Below are 6,095 nucleotides of genomic sequence, written 5' to 3'. Positions count from 1 at the left end.
GCCATTCCTTCAGTTTAACCACAAACCATACAACCATGTATGGCACTTCAGCTGAACTTACCAGAACAGCAACATGCACCTCATCTAATGAGTCTGTAGACACAGATAGTAGTGCTCCATTTTAAGTAAACTAATAACCACAAAATCAGCTGCTGCTTTAACTGAAGTTAGTGTTACTACCCTACTGGTAGCACTTCATCTGAACCTGTCAGCATAATTGTGAGTCCAAATCTCTTAATCCAAACTTGTCACTGTAACTCTAAGCTTCGTTCCTTCAACTGAATACATTACCATGACCACAATTATCTTTTCAATTGAGGCCACAGCCATGAGAAGTAGGTTCATATTAACTAAGTCTATGACCATCGTAACTTTTACTGAATCTACTATCATAAGATTACAACTGCAGCACTTCCTCTGATAACAGCCTCACTCATTGGTATCCACAGTGGCCAAAATTCATACTTAAGTTGAAGCTACAACTGCATAAATCATCCAACAACTTTAGCTCAGCCCTGAATTACTTTCATATCAAATGAACCTACAAATTACTATTACTTTAACAAAATCATCAGACACTGCTACCTTCACTTCAATTGAATTTACAGCCCTCACAATAGCTACCTCCAACTCAGTTACTGAATCTACTCTGTTTTCTGATACAACTAAAACATCATCTTTAACCTCCACTGCCACCAACTCAACTAAATGAAAACCAACATATACACTACTAACTCAACTGACCCTTTGATCATAACTCCCTAGCAATATCAGCTCAATTTACAATCTTCATAAGCATCATTACCTGTTAATAGAAAATGCAACTACAGTTTATACATAATCTGCTAACAAAGTATTGCCAGTTCTTCCACTGCCTTTTCAAAAAAGTCCATTTATAGCCACATCAACCATGTCACATCATCAAAATGTGCTGCTCCCATAACATCTACTTAAATTTCACAATAGAGACCACCACAGTTCTACTGTATGTACTCCTACAACAGACAAAACTTTACGAATATTTTAATACCCTATCACTGAACTCTACAAGCATTACAATTTCTATTGGCATGTTATTCAATGCCATTCACTACTTATTCATAAATCAGGAACTATCAATTTTTCTAGTAAATTTACTAAGTCAGATTACTACTCTCACTTGACAAAAATGTCAACTTTCTAATGACCTAGTCTAGGGCAACTGTGGCTAGTATACCTACAAATTAAATTCTAATACCTACTATTATCATTCCTATACCAGATTCTGTATCTACCATCAGTACCATGGGGAATTCTATGACCAGTATTCCAACATATCACTCCAACAATGTGGGGTTATGAAACAACCACCTCTAAAACAAGATTTACTTATTGACCAGTTCAGCTATTACTACTGTGACAATGAAATTTATTTTTCATGCCTACACTCATTTTCATGCCTACGCTTAGATTTTAAAATACTGCTTAGCAGACCTGAACATTTATTGTGGAGTTTTTCTGTTTTCTCTGTGAAGTTTTAGATAATACAATTTTTCATACAGAGTAAATTCAATCTATTTATATACGTTGGAAACCCATTCTGGTTAAATAAGTTCCCAAATATGAATATAGTCTTTTATTATTCCAAAGTTTTAGTGCTTAATACATAAACTCCGTATGTAATAGGGAAAGGACATTCTATATGGTGAGGGTATATTGCATGTATGAACTACTACATTTCCTTTTCAGATTGTATAAAATTATTTCCATTTCATTATTTACTGTTTAAATTGTTTTGGTATTTAAGTAATATTAATGAATGTGTTCTCACTATTTTTGGTTTTAAAAACGTATTTTCTGCTATTTTTTCAGTAATCTTATACAGTCATTCAATTAAAAACCTTGAGCAAACATTTACTGTGTGCCTGCTATCTGCTGAAATACTGAAGAAAATTTAGAAAAAGGAAATAGCAATGCAGGCCAAGCACAAAGGCTCACACCTGTAATTCCAACATGTTGGGAGCCTGAGACAGTAGGATTGCTTGAGGTCAGGAGTTCAAGACCTGCTTGAGCAACATGATGAGACTCCGCCTCTATAAGAAAGAAAAAAAAAATAGCTGGGCGTGGTGATGCATGCCTATAGTCCCAGCTACGTGGTAGGCTGAGGTGGGAGGATTGCTTGAGTCCAGGAGCTCAAGGCTGCAGTGAGCTACGATCATGAATCATGCCACTGCACTTAGGCATGGGTGACAGAGCAGGCCTCTTAAAAAAAAAAACAAAAACCCAGATGACAGTAAAAAACTTACAAATTTGGATTGTGTTATTTAGAATTCTTGGTAATTGACAAATTTAAATTAATGTTGATGGTACTTGCATTCCAGTGCAGTTCTATTGACTCAAAATCATCAAGGATGGGCCAGAATTCTATATTTTTTAAAAGGTGTGCACCCAAGGTTCATAACTACCCATTGAAGTGTTGAATTCAGTAAGACATTGTGACATGTTATAGCTTTTAGATGGTGTTGATGAGATTGATATAAATCACTTGACAGTTTTTAAGCACTAAGAAAATTCAGTCATTTTTTTGGTATGTGTTAGTTCTATGTATAAACAAAAGATGGCAGTATATAGGCACTTCACTTGAGCATGTGGTTGGGAGTGGGAGTGAAAATGCTTTATTTACCAAAAAAAAAAAAGTATTCTCAAGAAATTTAAAACAAAGATTTTGATAGCATTTATGCTACTTAGAAATTGTATTTAGCTGTTTTTTGTGTCATTCCTATAGAAGTACTTCCCGTCTTTTTGCTAGCCTGCTTACTGTAATTATATGCAATTAATGTAACAAAACTGCCTTCAAATATTTTAATTCTATTTATTTCCTTCTTATATTTTCAATTAGTATTACTTTATTATTAAATGTATTACTGATTAAACTTTTCTCTTTCTGCAAATTCTTTCACAATAAATTTTAGTTAAAGTTACAGTAAAATAACTTTTATTAGTCATAACTTTCACCATTTTCTAATTCTAGATTTCTGCCTCTAATTAGGATGAGAAATGTTCCAGAGTAAATTAATTATGTAAATAAATACAAGGTAGTTTGTTTTTTTAAAGATAGATTTTCCCAGTTTAACACATTGTAGGTGCTTAATAGGTACTTATTTAATGCAGTTGACCCTTGATCTCTGCTCTGTCTAAAATCTGCATATAATTTTTGACTCTTCAAAAATTTAACTACTAATAACTTACTATTGACCAGACGACTTTCTGATGACATAGTCAGTCACCAGATCTTTTGTATATGTATTACATACTGTATTCCTATAATAAAATAAGCTAGATAAAAGAAAATATTTAAAAAATCAGAAGGAAAAGAAAATACATTTACTATTTATTAATGTAAGTAGATCATCATAGACTTCTCCTTGTCTTCATGTTGAGTAGGCTAAGGAGGAGAAAGAGGAGGGTTTGGTCTTGCTTTCTCAGTGTGGTGGAGATGTAAGAAAATTTGCTGCATAGTTCAGTTTCATGATGTTCAAGGGTCAACTGTGAGCACATAAATGCATCATAGAAAGACAACATGAGGTTAACTTTCTGGAGCCAGGGACCTGCCTCTATGTTTAATCACTGTGTGTACCTGGCAGCTAGTTGATAATAAGTATTTGTTCCACAAATAAAAATAGTGATCATTGTAAGAATTTATTACCAAACTAAGATGACTAGAATTGGAATTATACTGTTAACTCAATTTTTAATCTACTTTTGTTTATGCTAATCTATTCCTATTAGTATTAGTTTTCTAATTTTTTAAGTTGAAGTACAACTAAAAATTAGAAGAAAATGCACAAATCATAAGACACAATGCGATGAGTTATCACAAAACGAACACACCCATATATAAATCAAGAAATAGAACATTATCAGCACTTCAGAAACTCTCATGTGCCATTCCCCAATCACCACCTCATTTTTCTTCCCCACAAAGTAAACACTGTTCTGATACCTAACACTGTTAATTACTTTGTCTGATTGTGAATATAGTAGAAATGAAATGGTACCGCATGAATTCTCTTGTGTCTGGCTTCTTTGGTTCAACCTTAAATTTGTGAGTTTTTTTTATGTTTTTGCTTATACCAGTGGTTCCTAGTGTTAGATACTGATCACCATACATTTATTTTCCACGAGGCTCTCCAAAGGACCCTGCATCATTTCCCACTTCTCTGCAGTGTTATCTAGTCATAAATCACAACTGTCCTTTGACTCCCATTATCCTTAATTAATTAATTTGCTTGATTAATTCTCCCTGTGTGTAACCAAGGTCCCATTTCATGACATTCCTACCATCCTTCTGTGACACAAATGTCCCTTTCATGCCACTCAGCTATAGCACCCAGCATCATGTCTCCTAACATCCTCTTTACCCTGTTCAGACTCTGACTGACCTTCCAGAGCCATCTGGCCCCATTCACTTTCAAAGCAGAGGCCTGTTTTGTTCTGTGCCACTTAACGAGCTTTAGGGCTGAACAGTTCAGAAAGAAGAAAAAAGAAGGGAAAAAGAAAAAGTAAAAGCAAAAGCAAGAGAAGAAGGATTTTATGTAGTTTGAGGTTACCTTATTTTCTCTATATGAAGTTGGCCTCAAAGTTGTCAACTTAAAGAAACCGAGACAAAATTAAAATAAGTAGAGAGCTTATTTGAATCAAATTTGAGGACTATAACCTGAGAAACACAGATTCAATTTTCCCTGAATATATGCTTCAATTAGCAGTTATCACAAGTGAGTTTTTAAAGGAAAAAAAGAAAGCAGCTCCTACATTGTTCATTTAAATAACATAAACTATTGATTGGCTGTAAATTATCTTTATCAGATATCTTTATTAGCTCATGAAAATACTGCGTGAAGGTCACACTGTGCAACTTGTAATGACATTTTAGGTAATTTATCAGCTAGTCTGGAAGCTATAAGGAAGAAAAACAACAACAACAAAAAAATGCCTTTAACAGTTGCCCCTGGGCATGGGTCTGGCGGGGCATAGGAGAGGGGAGTCCTGTCCTAACTGAAGTCTCATATTCATCTTCTCCAAATCTGATCAATTTTTCATACCCCACATAACTCAGACTGCTCTGAGCTACTCTTCTTTCTCAAACTTTTCCTGTTGATAAGAAAATTATCAATCAATTGCTCCTGCGTTGAAGAAAATCTATCTTTTATTCTGATTGCTTTTGAGATTTTGTTTTTGTTTCTGGTTTCTTGAGGTTCAAGTGTGACCTGCCAGTGTCATGGTTTTACTTGTATTTATTTAGTGATGAAGCTTTTATTGATTTATATTTCAATGCTCGAGTTTTTCGGTTAATGCTTTTTAATTAGTTTTAAAAATATGAAATAATATTTTCAAACATAACTGCTTTTGCTTATCCTCTTTCTTCCATCTTCTGTGATGTATATATTTAAGTCCATTTGGACTCATACTAGTCTCCCATTATTTTGTCTCTCTCTATTTTTCACTCTGCATTTTTTTCAGATGTTGTGGGGCTTAGAATTTTATTTTTGGTTTACATTCTCTCCCTTCTGTCCAAGATTTGCCAGAATCAATGGCCACCAAACTTTTACTTTGTCACATAGTGTTAACAGGGTTGCATGTCTGCCTTCCCTAAGCCCAGCCTGTTCCTCGGTGGGACTCCCAAAGGCCAAAGGACTTAGAACCAAAAGACTTATGGCCAATAAAGTGTTCTAGGCCAGATAGAAATGGACGTGGATAGGCATTCATTACCCCTTAAAAATTTTAATAATATCAAATCCAACAATTATAGCAATTAGCTATAGAAAATAGAATCATTCTTGGCTAGGAGTGGTGGCTCACACCTATAATCCCACCACTTTGGGAGGGCTAGGCGGCAGATCACAAGATCAAGAGATAGAGATTATCCTGGCCAACATGGTGAAACCCTGTCTCTACTAAAAATACAAAAATTAGCTGGGTGTGGTGGTATGCGCCTGTAGTTCCAGCTACTCAGGAGGCTAAGGTAGGAGAATTGCTTGAACCTGGGAGGCAGAGGTTGCTGTGAGCTAAGATCATGCCACTGCACTTCAGCCTGGTGACAGAGTAAGACTCTGTCT

At 35.0% G+C, this 6,095-nt stretch overlaps 1 protein-coding gene across 1 annotated transcript in view; it reads left to right on the top strand.

Moving 5' to 3' along the window:
- Positions 1 to 6,095, top strand: part of LOC108284414 (mucin-2-like) — a 77,810-nt gene that overhangs the window by 50,752 nt on the left and 20,963 nt on the right. The gene's annotated exons all lie outside the window — the stretch shown is intronic.

This window comes from Cebus imitator, unplaced genomic scaffold, assembly GCF_001604975.1.
Source record: "Cebus imitator isolate Cc_AM_T3 unplaced genomic scaffold, Cebus_imitator-1.0 Scaffold278, whole genome shotgun sequence".
In the NCBI taxonomy this organism is placed as follows: domain Eukaryota; kingdom Metazoa; phylum Chordata; class Mammalia; order Primates; family Cebidae; genus Cebus; species Cebus imitator.
The sequence above is the reverse complement of the archived record's forward strand: the minus strand, read 5'-3'. Positions and strand labels throughout refer to the sequence as shown.